Source organism: Quercus lobata, chromosome 3 (assembly GCF_001633185.2).
Source record: "Quercus lobata isolate SW786 chromosome 3, ValleyOak3.0 Primary Assembly, whole genome shotgun sequence".
Classification (NCBI taxonomy): Eukaryota; Viridiplantae; Streptophyta; class Magnoliopsida; order Fagales; family Fagaceae; genus Quercus; species Quercus lobata.
The window spans coordinates 29,178,441-29,200,899 of NC_044906.1; the positions used below are offsets into that span (position 1 = coordinate 29,178,441).

At 38.0% G+C, this 22,459-nt stretch overlaps 1 long non-coding RNA gene across 5 annotated transcripts; it reads left to right on the forward strand.

The window, feature by feature from the left end:
* The first annotated feature begins 4,319 nt into the window (after nt 1–4,319).
* Nucleotides 4,320–8,238, forward strand: LOC115982383. Of its 5 annotated transcripts, XR_004089608.1 has the most exons (7): nt 4,320–4,548; nt 5,550–5,666; nt 5,830–5,995; nt 6,118–6,262; nt 6,878–6,990; nt 7,072–7,177; nt 7,953–8,238. It is a non-coding gene; the product is annotated as an uncharacterized LOC115982383 (long non-coding RNA). The 5 variants fall into 5 exon arrangements; XR_004089611.1 differs by lacking the exon at nt 5,550–5,666 and having other exon boundaries at nt 4,321–4,548; XR_004089609.1 differs by lacking the exon at nt 4,320–4,548 and having other exon boundaries at nt 4,563–5,666; nt 5,830–6,000.
* Nucleotides 8,239–22,459: the final 14,221 nt, after the last annotated feature.

Consider the following 22,459-nt stretch of genomic DNA (forward strand, 5'->3'; position numbering starts at 1 on the left):
AAAATAATAAGGGGAAAATTAAATTTAAACTCTATAATTTAGGTGTGTAATCAATTAAACCTTAAGTTTGAAAAGGAATTAATGGGCAAAATATACTTTTTCACTGTAATATTTCACCCTGGCAACGTTTAATCCCTTGTACTAGTCAAATGCACAATTGACCCTCCAAAGTTATTACTTTGTTCCAATGTCTTCCTAACTGTTGGTTTTGGTTTTAAGTATGATGAAATTTAGCATTGAATGACCAATTTACTTGCCTTTTAAAACAAACAATAGGGATAAAATACTAAATTGGTCTTTCAATGCTAAATTTTGTCAAACTTAACACTTGATTCCAATGAATCTGACCGCTCAATTGATTAAGAGAGAAGTTTTTTTGAATATTTGACTGCAGTCCATGAATACTTGGCTGACTTCGAAATTGGAATTTGTGCACTAAGGTTCCCAAAAGGTATAAAAACCTTATTTTATTGCCTTCATCAAAATGGAAGAACATTGTACATTTCGTGAAGCTATTGTGACCTTGTGCCCCTTAAAAGTTTTGTACTGAGCTGCTTTCTGGTCACTGAAGGTCAAGTGTTCATGTGAAGACATCTGCACCAACACTTACAACAATTAGAAAAATTGATTTGAGTGAAATTAGAGACGGATTGGAGATCACAAACTAAATTCAACCTTACATAATTTGACTAATTCGTTGTACATTTGTCCGCATAAACATTAAAAGAAAAGAAAATATGTATTTTCATTAAAATTGTTGCCTAAATAGTACATGTGTAACAATAGATATTATCAAGTCTGGGTCCTAGACCCTCACAGTTTTATTCTCCTCCTAAGGTTGCTATACATTAAAGGGAGATTGCTTCTTATAAGCACATCTCTATGTGCTTCCCCAACCGATGTGGGACTCCAGAATTGCTTTTCCCTTTGGTCCTTCATAACATGTATTATTTAAAATCATTTTCTATTTTTATAAGTTTTATGTATTGGAACATGTAATATATTGTATTCAACAACAATACATAGTAATATATACATGAAAAACGTAATTTAATAAAAAAAATTTTAAATTACAAAATTATAATATTGTTTTATATAAAATTATAAATGAAGATGTTATTAAAAGGACATTTTTTTTTTAAACTATACCATAATCAATTGATTAGTTTGAACATATAAAAGAATATTAAAAAAAAAAATGTATATCCCTATCTCGTGGAACACATGTAACATGTTACATTAAATTTAAATTATTAAATAAGTTTAGACTTGTAGTTTTTATTTTATTTTATTTTTAATTTTAAATTTCCAAATATAAGTATAATGCATATATTAGTGAAACTTGAATTTTAAGGTAATTGTGAATAATTATCATTTTTAGTGCTTTTTAAGACCCATATCTCTAATTTTTTTTTTTGGAGATACCATATCTTTAATTTTCTTTTTTTGAGATACCATATCTCTAATTTCTAATATCTATTTTGTTTGTATTTTTTAAGCCCAAAACTAAAAAGTTTCGCCCAAATAAAATAAATTTTCATACTTTTCAACCCCAAAAATTAAGAGAATTATTTATTTATTTTTAAGTTCTAAATTGAAAAGACAACCTATAAAAAGAATTAATTTAGGGTTCAATTAGTCCAAAATGGACCGAATTGGATTGAAATGGACCAAATTGGATTGAAAATGAACCAAATTGAAGAAATGCTATGTTAATACTGTGGCTTAACATGAACGTAACAGCAATAAATACTAAGTTATAGTTTTTAGATATTATATTGATCTTCCTCAACCAAAAAAGAAAAAAAAGAAAAAAAAAGGATATTATTTTGGTTTATTGCAGTTTTCTTTTGGACTACTTTTCTTATCAATGATTCTAGCGGGTATACACTATGGCAAGCAGAGACATAAACAATGTGGTTTGAGTTGAAGTAAACCTTAAACCTAACTGCTTGTGAAAGCATTGCACTTCCGCTTTTAAATTATGCATTGGCTCCATGACCCAATTGGAGTTACAGTACCTTTCTCTTAGACCAAAATATTCAGAAGTAAGCCCCCTAGTATTGGTCCAAAGCTTTAATTCATCTTCTCCCAGGAATAATAGAACAGGTTCCAGGGCAAGTTCTTCTTTCCTTAGACCATTAGTTTTTCTAGATTTTTGGGGTTTAAACTAAAAACTTAAAGGTTCAGCTTGATACATATATTCATCATGGGTTCAAAATATCAAGCATAAGCTTGGTTTATATAAAGTTTATTAATAGTGGGATAAGCTTTGTCTGGTGTAGTACATGTAGAATTATCCGATACAAAAGGAAAACCAAAACTACAAATCCTCTTTTTTTGAACTCCTAAAGTTGAACATGTTTGATGTTATAGACGCCACTGCCAAATTCTTCCAATGATGATGCTGATGAGCTACTGAGTTTGATTACGTTTCTAAAGTCCACATCAGTGAGCCGTGCACGCCTGTTGCTCCCCAAATATTCAATAGTTTTACATGCCTTTTTACATACATCACGATGAAATTTTTTTAGTCTAGTTTTCATTATTGGATATGTAAAATCATATGTAATTGTGCCAAGCCGACGCAGTAAAGAAGTGGGATAGCTAGAAGTATAGAGCTGGGGTAGGTTTTAACTTACTATAAATGATGTCTTCAAATGCCATAGTATCACATGAGAGCTCAAAGGGGAGCAGATAAACAGCACTGAGAAAAGCACAACCAATATTTCATAAGTAATAAAAAATTATTACGAGTGGGATTAATGGTTTTCCTCATTACCTATTAAACTATGATCCTCTATAGTTATTAGGGTTTTTTCTATTATAAACTTTCTAAAATTCTATCCATCCAATTTAAAATGAGTAGAGTGGATTTTGCCACATCATTTACCTTTAAATTAAATGCTAAACATTCTCATTTTGGTATCTATAAATTACTGATGATGTAAAAAAAATTATAATCCACTCATTTCAAATTGGATGGATAAAATTTTAGAAACTCTTACCTAAAGTAAAAACTACTCATTAGCTAAAATCACTTTAAAAAGGATTAAGCCTCTAGAGTTCTTAGGTAAATCCAATAGTAAAATTCTTAAATCTTATTCATTTATTTTGAAATGACTAGAGATTTTACTTGTCATCAACATTTAAAAAAAAAAAACATTTATTATCACCATTTATATAAATTATTGAAGATATGATAAAATCTAATCTACTCATTAATTTTAAAATAGATTGATAAGATTTTAGAAATTTTATACTAAGGATTCTAATAATAAATAATAATCCCTCTAAAAACTACCCATTAGAGACATAAAGTTGCTTCAGGTGTTTGTCTTCTTGATGTGATTAATTGTTCCGGTTCTTGCGTAAAATTCATTCGCTAACCCCAAAAAAGAGCAAAGACTTTTATCTAATCCCAGGGGTGGCTTGATATATAGTGTGTCCCAGATCAATGTTATCGAGCAGCCAGTCTTAGTGCAACATCATTGTCAAGTCATTAGAATAAGAATCACTTTCTTAAGCCATCATAAGTTTGTCTTCAAGAAAATTTAGCTTACAGATTACATGCACTAAAACTAGAATATAAAGTAGTAATTTAATTAATGGATAAACCAGAAGGCATGCCATGTTGACTACCAATTTGTGCGTTCATTCAGACATGGATTTTTTACTTCTGAGTTGTGTCCCACATTATGTCTTTAGTGCCCGCTAAAAGCCAAAGTAAACATGGACAAAAATGAGCAAAAGTAAAGCTTTTTTTGGAAGATTTTTTTTTTTTTTTTTTAAATTTTTTTTATAACAACCATTCCTACTTTCAAACTTTATAGTGCTTTGTGGTAAATTAAAGTTCTTTGTCTTGAAACAAATTTCTTGAAAAATTGTTAGTGTTAGGTGTAAAAGAACATCTTGTTTGGTGGAAACCATGATATGTGGGGACTTTTGTGTGTTTGTACAAGATCCATTATATTTCTATAGCTTTAGGAGCACGCACTACAAGAAACTTGATTTGTTTCGACCCACATTTTTCGAGGGTTCACAAAACACCATGGAAATAAATGCTAATTAATGTGCCAGGCCTGATTTAAAGCAACCTTATTTTGTGGGTCACAAATTTTTAGAAGAATCCTTGAAATAAACTACTCCATACCACCGATATTTTAAATAAAAGCAGGCAGTTTTTGCTCTCCCGCGTGAGCTGGCTTCAAGTATCTACCTTTTTTCAACGCAACCCTAACCCAACCCTTAAAATAGATATCTAAAATAATTTCATCCCTTGAGATAGATAGAGAGGTATATTCCCATTTCCCATTTTAAAAAAAAAAAAAAGATAGAGAGGTATAAACACACATTTTCGTTCTCTCTCTCACACTGTAGTCATTTTCCATTTTCGTTCAGAAAACTCTCTCAGAAACTCAAATATCAGAAAATTCACTCTCTCACAAACTTCCATTGCTTTTGTACTTTGAATATCGGAATCTGAATCAGCTTCCACAACAAGCTTTTCTCTCTCAATCACTCAGAGACTTATATCCGATTCTATAGGTACGATCTTCTACGGCTTTTCATTTCATTGCATTTCTATAGATTTACTCAGAGAAATTGTTTGCAATGAATAGGCTTTGTTTGAGTTTTTATTTATTTAAAAAGTTATATTTATTTCAATTACTTTGAAATTCTAGCTCAATTCGTTAGCTTTGTGGTGGAATTTGAGCTCGATTAAATTTCTTTGGACTCGTTTAGAATCTGTTTGGTTGTTGAGAAATCGTAGGAAAATAAATGAGTTTATATTGTATCGGTTTTGTTGAGATTTTTTTTGTTGAAAATTTTTAGTTTTTTAATTTTTTTTAATTTTTATAATTTTATTGTTGGTGTTTTCAATTGGTAAATTTTCTAGCTCGAATCCCTAACCGTTAACTTGTGCTGAAATTTGAGTTCTATTAAATTTCTTTGATTCATTCGAGAATCTATTTGGTTGTCTAAAAATTGTAGGAAAAGAATGATGTATTGGAGAGGATTTTGGGATTGAATTGGCTTTGTGTGTGTGTATATATTCAATTGCTTAAATTTCTAGCTTAAATTGTTACTTTGTGTTGGATTTTGAACTCGGTTATCTTGTACATTCTGGTTTGATTTGAGCTTAAATTATTGGTTGATTTTGCTATTGGATTTTGGATGAAAAATAGTAAGTAAAGCTTGAATTTTTAGGTTCTATGTGGAAAGATTAAGTCCTGGAATTTGATCTAGATCTTGAATTTCTATAGCTAAGGATTTATTGCATTATTCAGATCTACTCACTCGATGATGATTTTGGGTTTTAATGATAGTTCAAAATGGAAGTATTCAGGGCTTTAGATTGTGAATTTTGAATCTTTTAAGGATGATAAAAAGATCTTTCGGTACTGTTCTTTATAGCCAGATTCTTCAGATTAGATTGATGTTATTTATACTTCAGTGACTTGATGTGAGAATTCATGTGCTTTGTATTGCCAATGTGCTATTAGTAATGTCTTTGATTGTGTTTGCAATGCCTTTTTCATGTGGAGGTTCAAACCATTTATGCAAAAAGAACCTGCGGGGCTTGAAGGCCATTCGCTTGATTGATCATAAAGGACTAAGAGGCATTGGGAGAGGAACAATAACTTACTGCTTGTGTTATAGTAGTAAGAATTCATATTGCACTAGGAATTTAAAAAATACAATATCTATCATGTCTATTGTAATATATAATGTGCAACTCAGGTTTTTCACTCTACCATACTGCACTGGTGATTTGGCTGAATGAAGTCCTGTTTAATTCATTTGAGTCAATCCATTGGTTTCCAGATGGGAGCATCCAAGCTTGTACAAACCCTCTTGTCTCAAGCACATGGAGGAGGTACTACTTAGTTGGAACCAAATCTATTTCTCATTAAGGATCAGCTGTAATATAGGTTTCCCCAATGGATACATTGATTTCTCATTAAGAAGACAATTCAAATCGGATAATACAGTTACGTAAGCTATTTCAGTGCAAGTAGATTTATATGCATTCTATTTCTCTTTATAAGTTATTGTGCATGTTTTCTTAAGTTATTTGATTGTACTTATGATATTAAATTATAATTTTTTTAGGGAGAGTCTGAAGCTCATTCATCATTAGAAATTCTATTTCACAAAAATATGGCTTTTAGCTACTCAATTTGAGATCCGGCAGTTAAATCTCAAGGCTGCACTACAGATCCTACGCAATGCAATTGGAAAAACTCCTAAAGATAAGGTAATTTACTGGTTGAGTTTAAGTATGTACTATAGCATATTTTTCTGGAATGGAAGATTGCACCACCAAAATTAGTTTTGAGGGAGTTCTAAAGTGTCTAGATTAGATTATGAGAATGTATTATCATAGTGACGAAATAACAATTCCTTCAAACCTTTGGGGCACAAGCAACAAAAACTATTGGAGGCATGTCGTGTCATAAATTTTGGAAAATTGTCCTTTTCCCTTTTTATCAACGTAAATCTAAAATTTACTCTCTATCGGTTGCCAATTATGATCTGCATCGTGGTTGTTGTTGTTTACTCTGTATGGGTGTATTAATCTAGTTAATATGTATACTTTGCATTTTATGGCCAGCCAAAGGTTATTCCATCTACAAAAAAGACCCCCCTTTGAATGTCATACCTTCCCTACCAGAGAATGAGTTCAAGAAGTTTAATACAATGTTTGAATTTTCTGCCTCTTGATGTCAATTTTATTACGAATCATGCTTCAAAATTTTCTCTGTCTTGGTTCAAGCTTGCCAAACAGTGTAAGATAAGTTTTGGTGGTATTCCACTTGCATGGAACACATAATAGTCCTAATATCAGTTATTTTTTCTGTTGTGGTATTAGGCAAGATAGTGGTGTCCTTGGCCATTACTGAGGCAGCTTATACGCCCATGTTGCACTCTCGCATTTTTACCGAGACTGAAAAGTACTGTGACCAGGAATTTACCACTTGCAAGGTATTTAAAACTAATATTTTATCAATTTACCTTCGTAAATTTATACTCTTTTTTTTTTTTTTTTTTTTTAATTAATTGCAGGAGGATCAGCCATTGTTTGTCCAATTTTGTGCAAATGATCCAGACATTTGTTAGAGGCTGCAAAGAGAGTGGAACCTTTTCGTGACTATGTTGACATCAATTTGGGGTAATAATTTCTTTTTTGTCTTTTCACTATTAGTGCCATTATATAAGGTTGTTGTGAATTATACATCTTTTGCTGCATTGAGATTTATCTTTGTTCTGGTTGGCTAGTAGATTTACTTGTGTTTCATCTGCAAAGGTTGTATTCCAATTTCTCTCTTAATGTGTTTTTTCCCGAACTTCTTTATTAGTGTGTTTCATACAAAAATACCTGCACATGCTACATGTTGTTCTCCCTTTTGAAAGCTTCCGTGAAATATTGTTCCAACTGAATTTGTTTCCTCATTGTACTAAGTGATATTAATAAGAAAGTGGAACCAACATGTTGTCACCTAATAGACAATGATTAAATTTCATAACCTAAACTTGTATTTTACAGATTTTTGATTTATAGAAATAACTCAAGGAAAACTTTGAGCTCTTGCTATTTGAAAGAATATAGCTTTCGTCTCCACTTTTCAAATTTTATGCACTTGATCTATAATAATTTTCTTGGTAGTGTGAGAATATAGTTAATGGGTTAGCCTAAAAGCTACTATGGATTAGTTCATTATTGCTTTTATCATTACAAATTTTAGTTGCTCTGTTGAGTTGTATCACCTCACTATCAGCCCAATCTAGTAGTGATCACTAAGGTATGAAGATCATCTCAAGCTAGTCATTGTTTTAGTACTATTGGATAAATTTGGAATGACTTGTTGAGCTGTTGGTACTAGTTTGCTATGTGATATTCTGTTCCTTTAGTCTGATTGTGAAATTTTCATTTTTGTTTTTTTCAGGTGGCTTTGCTGTTAATTTGGGTTGCTGATATAAGGAAACATGTGAAGAATTTAGAATTTGGGAAGGGACATGTATATAAAGCTGTGCATGTAACCGATTTTTATTTCCTTTCATCAACTTTGGCCTTATATAGGATGTATTAGGATTTGTTCTGTTCAACTACTACCATGATAGATTGTGCAAAGAACCTTGTTTTTACAATTTAAAACTCTTGCCCCTGTTGACTATTGAATTAGATCATATAAATATTGATCGGGTTAATTTGACTTTTGGTATCATATAAATTCATACAATTATGAATTTTTGTGTATGTGTATGTATATATATATATATATATATGTTTGTGCATGATTGTGGTTTTTTTTTATTTTTTTATTAAATAAAATAAAATCTTGTTTTGAGGGTCAAGAGACCCCTTAAATAACCTTATTTATCAAGGGTTGTAGATATAATTTTTTTAAACCTTGGTAAAAGGTTATTTAAGGGTCTCTTGACCCTCAAAATAAGATTAGAGCACTTATTTTAAGGGTCACGAAGGCCGTTAAAATTTCTTTTTCGACAGTATATATTTCGAAGGTTCTCAAGGGTCAATTGGACTCTTAAAATAATTTTTTTCAACGGTTTTTAATACTTTTTTTAAGGGTTTTGACCCTTGAAAAAGGTCAAATTTGTTGTAGTGACGGTGTTACCATTATGATCTTTAAAGGTTTTTTAAATCATTGTTATAAGCACTAAACATTTTTTTGATGGGGTTTAGATTTTGGTTCTCATTTGTTCATCCTCAATGAGCTCGTACATGTTTCCAAATCTAATTGAATAGTAAAACATCATAAAAGTTAATGTTTTCATACTCTTGTAAGTCTTCAAACTATTATAACAAAGTTCTTTATTTTTGCCACAAAGTATTTCTCTGATACGAACTCAAACTCACAGTATGAGTTTTGTAAATATTGGCATTTTAGAAAATGCTAGCCGTTATAATTAAAAAATTTGTGGCATATATTATGGTCACTCATTTCTATTTTTCCTTTAATTTTACATAATTTCAAAATGTTGACTTAAAAAATCATGCTTGTAATGACTCAAGAAAAAGCACTGGCTACATCTATACTATACCCTAAAAGGACTAATTGAGGCTCCTTATAGCTGCTTATAACTTCCAGATTGAACTAGTACATGCCGGATGTAGGACTTAGCACACACTCATAGAACACACACTCAACTAATTAATTCAATTCAATATCCAAACAATCCAAGGCATCACGATTTCTCCCACTTAAATCTCTAACACCTTTTTTAGGGCTCATGATGTGGGGTAATGTTTCCGAGATGACACAGGGTTACCAAGATGGCTTTGATACCATTTGTAATGATTGAAGGAAAAACATTAGTCACATCTACACTATAGTACTCCAAAATGACTAATTTAGAAACAATCTAAGCTTGTTATAGTTATTTATAAATCCTAGATCAACTCAGTATTCGTTCGACATGGGATTTAACACACACCACATAACACACACTCAATTAATTCAATTCAATATCCAATCGATTTGGGGCATCATAATGCCACCAAAGCCTAATATAAATCAGATCGCATGCATACATTGATGTATGGAAGTGAATTCTTTCAAAATATGTGAGTTTATCTTAAAATAAAAGCTTTTTTTAACTTTAACATTAGAGAGGTTTTAGTCAACACCACACCAATATCACTTCAATCACATCATTTATCAAAGGCGTGCTTCGTTTAACCTGTCTCTACAATAAACTATTTCACGTGTGTGTGTGTGTAACACCACATGAGACTTAAGCACGATACATGCCCTTATAACGTCAAACAGAATCGTTAACCACACAATTCAAGATGGCAATAAGTGCGTGCGTATGCGCGCACCCACACACATATATATAGAGAGAGAGAGAGAGAGGCCGCAGCCATTGTTAATAAGGCAGAGAAATGTCATTCTGCTATGGTTGAGAGTTGAGATGCGGAATATCGTTTATAGTCTAAATTTAAAGATTAAAGAAACGGACGTGAATCAAAACTTAGTTGGATCAGCACTTGGAATATTAATGGATGTGACCTAAATTTTGTTAGGGACCGCCCCTACTTTGTAAATATATATATTTCTGAGAATCCCCTACTTTGTAAATCAAATCCAATCACTTTGCACCAGTTAATAAAAGTAACCTTAATTTGCATGCTTGATCTATTATTTAAACAATAGGATACATTCAACCATTGCCACTGTCTGTTTACCAATTTGTTTGTCCATAACTTAAAACAGGATTATATTAAGTGTTCTAGAAGCGATGGATCAATTTTTGGGTAGTGATGATATCACCAATGTTTAAAGGATTCAAAAGAATAGAGAATTCACTGTAAATTGTAATTGGAGCAACAATGGCTGTGCCACATGCAACTCTGCGTATTCAACAACCTGACTTACAAAAAGAAATATACTTGCAAATATATAATTAATTTTAAACTAACTTGTTTTGCATGCCCAACAAAAAGTTATTAAATACCCTAACTTTAGAATATCACGACGTTGGATTCAACAAAAATAAAGTAATGTTACGTTCATAGCAATAAGTTATAAGTTTAAGTTTACACAAGTATCCAGTAAAACCCTGAGTTGGATTCACCTTTACATTTTGTCAGCCTCCACCACGAGTTTTTGATAAGTTTTATAAGTTTGAAAATAGCTTTTCAAACCTCCCACCTATCCAACACGCCGCGTGACCGAAGTCTTAACCATCCCTCTGTTTTTATTTATTTATCTTTAAAGAAAGCATTCATTATCCTTTTAAAAAAAAAAAAAACTTAACAATGCAAAATTTTTATATTAAAGTAGAAAAAATGCATTTAATCTATATATATATAGAGAGAGAGAGAGCATTTATTTATTTTCTTCTATAGTATTTGGTAATTTATTTGGTTAGCCTTATACTCCTCAATGCTTTTGTTTTTGATGAATGATATTATTATATGTGTAAGGACTCAATTTATAACGATCCCAAACTGGTCTTGAGTTCGTACGTTAAGGGCTCAAACAATAAAATTTGTAGAGCGTGGGTGTTCAAGAACTAGATTCACTTTTCAAAGTAAAACGATTCAACCTCACGTTTATAGATGGATTAGCACCGATGTAACAATTAGTCTTTCTTTGAAACAAGTACAGTTCTTTGGTTTCTAAGCTTTTTTCTTGAGTGTTCTTTGTGTCTTTTTTTATGTTCCGATCCCCTTTCTGCATGCTTTCCTTTCATGTTATATATTGCCCTCTTCATATCATCTTCACCACACATGTGTAGGTTGGGTTCAGGGGATTTCTTTTTGTCCCATCTAACACCTTCTAGAACCTCCTACTAGCAGCTGTAAGGCTGCTTCATCACTGTTCAGGTATCACCTTCACATTAATGCGGCCAGAGAGTTGGTTGAGAGGCAATTAATGCGGAGGCAGCTGTTGTTATAGATATTTGTTTGCCTTCTCTTTCTTACCCTTGGTCCCTTATCTCACCTTTAGTGGTGACGTAGCTCTGAAGTACGTTTGTAACAAGGTGGCGTTCTGTTCGTCCTCGAACTCATATTGCCGAGAAGGATTTTGTCCTTAGACGAATACTGAACTCACCTTTCGTGATATTCACTCTTCCTTTTGTTTGATTACCCCTACAACCTGATATGGGCCTCCTCGGACAGATTTGCATCCTCGGATGGGCCACAGGCCCAATTAACTTGACTTTAATAATTTTAGTGACTAATCGGCCCCCACAATAGCCCCTCAAAATCTTGCTTTTCGAGTCCTTGGGAGAAAAGATGGATTTTGATGTCATAAGTCCATACCCATTCATGTTTTGGGGCATGCTTCTAACGCTTCAGCATCCTGATCTTGACAGCATTAAATTTTGGCGACGCCCTTGTCTCCCACGTTCAACGGTAAGATGTAAATCGAACGGTAGGGGGACTATCTCGCTTCGCGAGCGGGAATTTTACCGCTCATAATTTCTACACAACTATAAAGGCGTTCTCAAATCAAATCTCTTTCTTACCTTCAGTAATCACACAGTTCTAGAGCTCATACATTGAACCTACCTTTCTCCTTTTTCGTCATTTTCCTGGCGTCTACAAATACTCAAATCTTGCCCGAGGTCCCTCTTTCAAACCTGTAAGTCTTTTCAAAATCGTTACCACTTTTATCTTAAACTCGTTAATTTCTTTACTAGATCCTTTAGAGAAATGAGGAAAAAGAAGAGTACGTTTCGATGTCTAGTTGAGTCCGAGGAAGGAATCAGAAATTTCCGCTCTAAGTATAGGATCCCCTCTACGGTGGGTATGAGGTATGCAGCCCAAGGGGAATGGGCCGACGCTAGACAATCAGGGGAAGTGGTTATTCCCATGATTGCCTTCATAGAAGGCGGGATGACCATCCCCATGGGTAGTATTACTAGGAGCTACCTTAGGTTCTTTAGGTTATCCCTTACCCAGTGTGCCCCAAATATGTTTAGGGTACTGGGAAGTATAGATGCTTTGAACGAGAGGATGGACCTAAAATTGACCCATCATGACGTGAATTGGGTGTATAATCTCCACCACTTGAAGGGTCAGGGGTATTATCTCAAGTCAAGATATCCCGAGGTGAGGCTGATTCAGTGTCTTCCTACTTCGAACAAGAACCTAAAAGAGGATTTCCTTATTTTCTCTAGGGAATGGCACGATGGTCTGCCATGCCCCATGGTGGAAGGAGTACCAGGTGGGAGTGTATTCATAGATTCATAACATTTGGTCTATAAGTACATCTTTATTTTTTATTTTTTATTTTGAGTCTTGGTATTCCTATCTCTAACAATGCTTCACTCCAATTCAATGGTTTTGCAGATAGACGTTACATAAAGCCCAACCTTAGGTTAGTCAATTAGGCGAGCTTGGATAAGGTATTGAAAGCCGAGATATACGTGAACGAAGCTGATGGCCAACTCTAGGCAGCATATTTAATCCTCGGCTATACCCTCTTATCATTTGCTTTCTAGGCGCCTAAGTGCGTGATCAGAGCCCGCGATCCTTGGCTTCACCGTATCAGTGTCGCCTTCAAAGGGTTCATTGTTCCAGAGGGTATTCCCCTTCCCAAAGATACATCCCGTATCGAGCCCCTTTTCATGGCCGACGTCTCGGCAGGAGTCTCTTCATCCCAACTTACCCTCAGAGAAGAGGAAGTAGAAAAGAGAGAAGAAGAGGAAGAAGTTGTAGAACTTTCTGACTCCTCGGACGACTTTGGGATTTTTGACCAATCCATACGCTCCGAAGAAGATCCTGACAAGATGGGGATACAGAGGAAGCCCCAAAGAAGTTTGATGGAGTTGATGGAAGGTCAGCCCGGGAAAAGTGCACCGGCAAAATCAACACAATCCCAGACTCCATCTCTTCCCACTAGGTCTCCTCTTCCTGCTCCTCACCAGCCTTCTCATCAACCTCCCCTGCCAGCCCGTCTTGATGCTGCCGAGTTAAAAAGGCGCAGGGAGCAGAAGGGTAAGGAGGTGGTAGACATTGGCAGGTCTCGCCCTTCTCACGAAGAGGATGCCCAACGAGCTGTAAAGCAGCAAAAAATCAGACACCAAGCTCCGCGAGGCTAGGAGAGGTCTGATACCCAACTTCCTGAGCCACAAGCATGGTTGCCAGCACCTATGCACGGTGGGGAGCTCCTACGAGATGATGCATCTATAAGGGACTTCAACGGCGGCATAGGGTGTCACATAGCCTCGGCCATAGAGGAGGCCTTGTTGCTCCCAAAAGATATGGCCGAAATGAAAAATGTGAGGAAGAATAAACTTATCTTCAACAATAAAAGATACTTGGACATGGTAAGAGGCTGACTCTTTTCTTTTTTCTTTCTGTGATCATTATTCGCTAATATGTACTTTTTACTGACTATAGTGTTAACCTCTTCCTTACAGATTATCCAAAATACTTTCAAGCTGGATGAGATGTTCAATATCTGCTCTGATCAGTTAGATGATGAAAGGAAGAAACGGGCAATGGCTGTACAGACTTTGTCCGAATCCGAACAGGACTTGGTCGATGCGAAGAAAAAGTTACTGGCTGAGGAACAAGCTCGCAAGAGTGCTGAGTCGGCCCTAGAAGGCTATCAAAAGCAGGTCGAGGACCAGGGGAACCGCTTGCGCGAGGCGAATGCCGAACTGAAGAAGGCTCGGGAACAGGCTGTAGCCCTTAGGAAGCATTTGGAGGAAACCCAAAAGCTGAGGGAGCAAGCTGAAAAGTCCAGGGAGGAAGCCGAGAAAGCAAAGGCCGAGACCGAACGAGCAATGAATGAAGCTGAGCAGAGAGGCTATGAGGTCGGTATAGCTGAGACTGAGGAGGTTTTGAGAGCCGAGGTTCCAGTGGTGTGCCACATCTACTGTGCCAAAACTTGGGATGAAGCCCTTAACCGAGCTGGGGTTGAGGCTTCGTCCGAATTGAGGAGGCCAGAGAATGTATTCTATCCTGAAGCAATCCGCCCCTCAGATACTCCAACCCCTCAAGCTGAAACCATTCCCTCAACTGTTAATCCCAATGAGGAGGTTTTTCCTCCAAGTCTTCCCCCTCCTGGCCAGCCGGAACCAGCTAAAGAGGATACTGGCCCTCCAGGAGCCTCCTCGGACAAGACTACAGCGGCTTCTGAGGTAGAGATGGCCTCCCAAAGTTTTCAACAGGATTTGGCTTCCACAGTCTTGCCAGCTGGGGGAGCTGCTAAGGATAAAGGGGAAGTCACCACTGCGGAGGTAGACAAACCAGCCAGCCAAGCTCCAAAAATCCAAATTAAATTGAAAAAATAGGACTTGTTTTGTAATCTGATTAGAAATTTTACTCGGATTCTTATGTTTACTTGCTTACCGCTATCGCTGCTTTAGGTCATTTTTGTACTTGTTCACTGCGTTATGGTAATTTGGATGGATTTATTTTGACTATCTTTTGTTTACATGGGGAAGTACTACCCATAAATATCACTAATTGGCGATTAAAAGTGGGTGATAAGCATTAATACTTCGAAGTCTCAGGGAGACATTTTAGACACATACGTATCCGTTCTAGCCAATTGAAATTTTATGGAAAGTTCAAAGGTTGAATGAAGTTGGGCCTTTAGTACTTCGATCGTACATTAAATGATATTCGTAGATTCCTATTTAAGGCTTCAGTAGATACTGTAGGGCATTAATTTTCACTAGGTTTGTGATCCGAGGACCTGACATAACTTAGTTTCTGTTTAACACTTTAGTACATATCATAGGGTGTTAATTTCCACTAAGTATGCGATCCGAGGACCTGACATAACCTAGTTTCTGTTTAACACTTCAACACATATCATAGGGTGTTAATTTCCACTAAGTATGCAATCCGAGGACCTGACATAACTTAGTTTCTGTTCAACACTTCAACACATATCATAGGGTGTTAAAACTTAGTTTCTGTTCAACACTTCAGTACATATCATAGGGTGTTAATTTCCACTAAGTTTGTGATCCGAGGACCTGACATAACTTAGTTTCTGTTCAACACTTCAGTACATATCATAAGGTGTTAATTTCCACTAAGTATGCGATCCGAGGACCTGACATAACTTAGTTTCTGTTCAACACTTCAATACATATCATAGGGTGTTAATTTCTACTAAATTTGTGATCCGAGGACCTGACATAACTTAGTTTCTGTTCAACACTTCAATACATATCATAGGGTGTTAATTTCCACTAAGTATGCGATCCGAGGACCTGACATAACTTAGTTTCTGTTTAACACTTCAATACGCGTTACAGGTTGTAGGAACACAGGATGCATGGTTAACATAAATTAAAAGAAAAACTCAAACTGCACTACTTTCATTAATAATAATACCTCTTGAGATTATTTACATTCCAAGGATGAAGTACAGCTTTTTCATCTAGGTCTTCTAGATAATAGGCTCCTATTCCGGCTACTGAAATAATCCGATAAGGCCCTTCCTAATTAGGCCCCAATTTTCCCCAATTTGGATTCTTGGTGGTCCCTAGAACTTTCCTCAGCACCAGATCTCCTACGGCTAACGGCCTCAGCTTCACATTACTATCATAGCCTTGCTTGAGCTTATGCTGGTAGTAAGCCAATTGGACCATCGCACTCTCCCTTCGCTCTTCGATTAAGTCCAAACTTTTCTCCAACATCCCATCGTTATTATCCGAGGAAAACGTACTGGTCCTTAACGTTGGGAATCCAGTTTCCAAAGGGATGACGGCCTCGGCTCCATAGGTCATGGAAAAGGGAGTCTCCCCCGTTGAACGTCGAGGCGTTGTTCGATATGTCCAGAGAACATGTGGCAATTCTTCTACCCATTTTCCTTTTGCATCATCCAGCCTCTTCTTAAGCTCATTGACTATTACTTTGTTAACAGCTTCAGCTTGCCCATTCCCTTGAGGATAAGCCAGAGTAGAATATCTGTTTCTTATACCCAAGTCTGAACAGTATTGCCTAAAGACTTTGCTATCAAATTGAAGTCTGTTATCCGAGACAAGAGTGCGTGGAGTTCCAAATCGCGTGACAATATTCCTCCAAATAAACTTCTTAACATCTACGTCTTTGATGTTGGCCAAGGATTCAGTCTCGACCCATTTAGTAAAGTAATCTATGTTGACCAACAGATACTTTTTGTTTCCTAGGGTTTTAGGAAAAGGGCCGACAATGTCCAGCCCCCATTAAGCAAAAGGCCAAGGGCTAGAGAGAGGGTTAAAAATTCCTCCTGGTTGGTGGATGTTTGGAGCGAATCTTTGGCACTGGTCACATTTTCTAACATACTCCAGTGCTTCCTTCTGCATGTTTGGCCACCAATATCCTTGTGTGATGGCCTGGTGTGATAGGGACCTTCCCCTTGTATGACTTCCACAAATACCTTCATGCAGCTCTTCTAGGATTGACTCTGATGTCTCAGGATGTACACAGACCAGGTACGGCCCAGAGAAGGACCATTTGTATAACTTTTTGTCCTCAGATAACCAGTACTGAGGAGCTTTCCTCCGTATTTTCTTAGCTTCTACTTTCTCTTCGGGCAAGATGTCACTTTCAAGGAATTTCAATATGGGATCCATCCAGCTTGGCGCTAGATTGGCTTGATAAACCTGGCAAACGTCATTTTTTGGAGAGGTGGGGGTAGGCAAATCTTCAACGATGATCAGCCACGGAAAATTCCGTACCGAGGAGGTGGCAAGGGTTGCCAAGGAATTGGCGTGAGTATTTTCACCTCGGGGAATATGTGACAAGTCGAAAGACTCAAACTTCGTTTGCATACGCCTAACTTGGCTCAAATACCCCTGCATTCTTGGATTTCGGGCCTCCAGCTCTCCTTTCACTTGTCCGACTACCAATTTTGAATCCGAGAATAATTCTGCTACCTTTCCGCCCATTTTCTGGACCATATTTATTTCCATCAACAAAGCTTCGTACTCTGCGTCGTTGTTAGTAGCCGAGAATCCCAACCTTAAGGACTTCTCAACGATGATCTCTTCAGGGGATATTAAAACTAGCCCCAATCCTGCCCCCCGTTGGTTTGCTGCCCCGTCCACATATACCCTCTAGAAGGATCTGCCTTGTGTGGATATTAGACCAACCGATTTTTCATCCATGTTGTCTTGCTTCATATTAGCTTCTTCTGGGCATTTAGTGAACTCGGCTACAAGATCGGCAAGGGCTTGGCCTTTCATAGAGGTGCGAGGCATATCTTGATATCGAAAGCAACTAGAATCGTGCCCCACTTAGCAATTCTTCCAGTGTAGTCTGCACTTCTTAGTATGGACTTGAGAGGTAGCTGGGTCAAGATAACCACAGTATGGGCCTGAAAGTAGTGCGGAAGTTTGCGTGTTGCATGGACCACCGCCAAGATGGCCTTTTCCAATGACAAGTATCTCACCTCGGCCTCATGAAGGGACTTGCTTACGTAGTAAATTGGTCTTTGGACGCCACTATCCTCTCGTATTAAGACAAAACTAACTACATGGGGGGCAACTGCCAGATAAGCAAACAATACCTCATCCACCTCAGGACTAGACATGATAGGCGGCCTGGATAGGTACTCCTTCAGCTGCTGGAATGCCACAGCACACTCCTTGGTCCATTCAAACCCTTGCCACTTATGCAGTAGACGGAAAAAGGGACGACACCTCTCGGCTGATCTGGAAATAAATTAGTTCAAAGCAGCTGTCATTCCAGTCAGTTTCTGCACTTCTTTTGGATTCCGAGGTGCTTGTAAATCGTTAATGGCCTTAATCTGATCTGGGTTCACTTCAATTCCTCTATGAGTCACCATGTACCCCAAGAACTTCCCGGAGCCTACACCAAAGGAGCACTTCGAAGCATTCAAGCGTAACTTATGTTTTCTCAGTATCCCGAAGATATTCGTGAGATCTTCCACATGCTCGGACACCACTTTACTCTTCACAATCATGTCATCGATATAAACTTCAATACTTCTATCAAGTTGTGGTTCGAACATTTTAGTCATCATCCGTTGGTAGGTAGATCCGGCGTTTTTCAAACCGAAGGGCATCACTTTGTAATGGTAGTTTCCAAAAGGGGTGACAAAAGCAGTCTTCTCCTGATCGTCCGCGGCCAGCGGTATTTGGTGATATCCTTGGAAGACATCCAAGAAACTCATCCTAGGATGACCCACGGTTGCATCCACCAACTGGTCTATCTTCGGCATGGGAAATGGATCCTTGGGACAAGCCTTATTGAGGTCCGTGAAGTCCACGCACGCTCGCCACTTTCCTGTCTTCTTTTTTACCACCACCGTATTGGCCAACCATTGAGGATAAAAAACTTCCTTGATAGCCCCAGCCTGTTTGAGCTTGGCCACCTCGCTTCTAACAGCCTCGGCGTGCTCCTTCGATGGTCGCCGATGAGGCTGTCTCTTGGGAATAACGGCAGGATTCACGTTGAGTCGATGACAAATAAAATTCGGGTCCACACCTGGGGCTTCATACGGATTCCATGCAAACACGTCTACATTTTCTCGGAGGAACTCCAGCAACCTCTCCTTCTCTTGCAAAGGCAATTTAGCCCCGACCTGGAAGAATTTTTCCGGATCATCATTAACAGTTACCCTCTCCAAATCTTCACACTTTACCTTGTCGGCTGATATATCTATGGGTAATACTGGGGGTTTTAATTGCTATAATTCATTATCGGCCGTAGTTGAGGTCTCTGCCTCTGGCCGATGTTGTATAGCAGCTACGAGGTATTGCCGAGCTGCCACTTGGCTTCCTACTATCTCCAATATTTGGCCTCCGGATGGGTACTTCACTTTTTGATGCAGAGTAGACGAGACCGCTCTTAGGGTATGAAGCCAAGGTCTGCCCATAATAGCCGTGTATGGAGAGAAAACGTCTACGACGATAAAGTCCACCTCCACCACATCCATACTGGCTTGCACAGGTAGTCTGATCAATCCTTTGGGAGCGACCATCCTTCCCTCAAAACTTACTAGAGGGGAGCTGTAGGTTGCTAAATCCTCTGGCTTCAGACCTAGCCCCTTATACAAGTCTGGATACATTATATCCACAGCGCTACCTTGATCTACCATCACCCTTTTGACATCGTACCCACCAATTCTCAGCGTGACCACCAAAGCATCATCATATGGCTGTATAGTTCCAACCTTGTCATCATCTGAAAAGCCCAGAATCAGGGGGACATCCACTCTGGCTCTCTTCGACGCTTGGGAATGATCCTCGGCCAGAGGTCGGAACACCGACAGTACCCTGGAAGGGCAAGATCTAGTCCTCCCTGGGGCAGCAAAAATAACGTTGATCGTACCAAGGGGAAGTCTTGAAGAAGCGTCCCCACGCATCTCTGAGCCTGCTTGACTTGCCCTACCACTGGAATGATGCAAGAGTTGCTTTAATTTCCCTTCTCGGACCAACTGTTCCAAATGGTCCCATAAATTCCTACAATTTTCTGTTGTGTGCCCATGATTCTGATGATAGTGGCAATATAGGCTCGGGTTGCATTTCCTACGCTCTCCCGCCATCTTGTTCGGCCATTTGAAAAAGGGTTCATTCTTTATCTTCTCCAAAACCTGCTGCACCGGCTCTCGAAACACTACATTAACCACCTGGGTGTCTGCAGAACCCGACTGCCCGACGAAGTCTTTCCGGGGTCGGTTACTATTATAACGGTCTGACCTGAAATCTCTCATCTCCTGAGGGATTACCTTGGCCTTTCCTTTTCCTTGAAGTTGATCCTCCTCTAGTCTTCTGTACTTATCAATCCTGTCCATCAACTGGTGTACACTGGTAACAGGTTTACCCGTCAGGGATTTCCTTAAATCGTGATCGGCGAGGAGGCCAGCTTTGAAAGTACTTATGGCCACATCATCATGCTTTCATTCTATTTCATTAAACATTTCTCAGTACCTATTTGAATAAGTTTTGAGAGTCTCGCCCTCTTGCATGGACATAGTCAGCAAGGATCCCAAAGGTCGAGGAACCCTGCTGCATGTGATAAAGTGAGTGCCAAAAGCCCGGGTCAGCTTTTTGAAGGACTCAATAGAATTGGCCCTTAAGCTGTTGAACCATCTCATCGCCACCGGACCCAAACTTGATGGAAAAACCTTGCACATTAAGGCCTCATCCCTAGAGTAGATAGCCATTTTCTGGCTAAAATGACTAACATGTTCTACTGGGTCTGACCGGCCATTATACAGGGCGAATGTAGGCTGGTGGAATCGCCGAGGAAGAACTGCATCTTCTATGTTCCTCGTGAAGGGTGATTTGGAAACTTGGCTCAATGCTTTGTTCATGGCATTGTTACCCAAGCCCCTGCTAGGTGGGCTCTTATGCCTATGTCGATGGCCGTGCTCCTCTTCATAAGAGAAAGTCTCACTAGGCGGAGTTCTTGACCTCCGCCTATAACTAGCTCCATCCGATTCCTCGGATGATGTTTCGGAGCAAGGTGGGGAGCGTTCTCGCCGGGCATGACGCAACTCTCTCTTCAAATCGGCAATCTCATGTTGCAGGTTCCCGTCATGCTTTGCATGGGAGACATGACTCTTCCCACGAGAGTGACTTTTGGTGGTATGAGTTGTGCGTACACTCCCCTCACGGCCTTCTCTTCGCTCGGAACTCCGATGGGGATTACCATGCTGGGAGCCCCTCGACTTTGCCTGGTGCGGGTTGGCCTCTTCCTGATGTGGTCCCGCCACGTAGTGATGTGGACCTGCTTCCTCCATTATAAACGTTGCATCGGAGTTCTTTTAAGTTAAATCAAGCTCTTCCCAAAGACGGCGCCAATTGTAAGGACTCAATTTATAACGATCCCAAACTGTTCTTGGGTTCGTACGTTAAGGGCCCAAACAATAAAATTTGTAGAGCGTGGGTGTTCAAGAACTAGATTCACTTTTCAAAGTAAAACGATTCAACCTCACGTTTATAGATGGATTAGCACCGATGTAACAATTGGTCTTTCTTTGAAACAAGTACAGTTCTTTGGTTTCTAAGCTTTTTTCTTGAGTGTTCTTTGTGTCTTTTTTTATGTTCCGATCCCCTTTTTACATGCTTTCCTTTCATGTTATATACTGCCCTCTTCATATCATTTTCCCCACACACGTGTAGATTGGGTTCAGGGGATTTCTTTCTGTCTCATCTAACACCTTCTGGAACCTCCTACTAGCAGCTGTAAGGCTGCTTCATCACTGTTCAGGCATCACCTCAATATTAATGCGGCCAGAGAGTTGGTTGAGAGGCAATTAATGCGGAGGCAGCTGTTGTTATAGATATTTGTTTGCCTTCTCTTTCTTACCCTTGGTCCCTTATCCCACCTTTAGTGGTAACGTAGCTTCGAAGTACGTTTGTAATAAGGTGGCATTCTGTTCGTCCTCGGACTCATATTGTCGAGAAGGATTTTGTCCTCGGACGAATACTGAACTCACCTTTCGTGATATTCACTCTTCCTTTCGTTTGGTTACCTCTACAACCTGATATGGGCCTCCTCGGACAGATTTGCATCCTCGGATGGGCCACAGGCCCAATTAACTTGACTTTAATAATTTTAGTGACTAACCGGCCCCCACAATATGGTAATCTTTTATTTATTAAATTGAAATAAAAATAAATTATATTTTCATATATGTTTTCAAGCATTTTGTTGTTGTTACCTAATTTTAAGAACAATTTTTCTCTCTAGACTAGTTTAGAGAGAAATCCTTTAAATTCCTCATATATTTTCTTGTTTGATGTGAATTTTTAAAATCTAGTCGTTGAATTGCATTTTTTTTTGGTTCTTAACATACATGTCAAATTTCATTTAAATCGGATGTTATTTACTATTTAATCGATAAAATTATTTGTTATGCATAATAAGACTACAAAAACTTGAAATTTAAATATTTGATTGATAGCATAGCTATTGATATTTGGTCTTCTTGATGAAATTTTACAAGAATGGAGAATATAATAAGAACATACAACCCAATGATTAAATTTTCAAAAT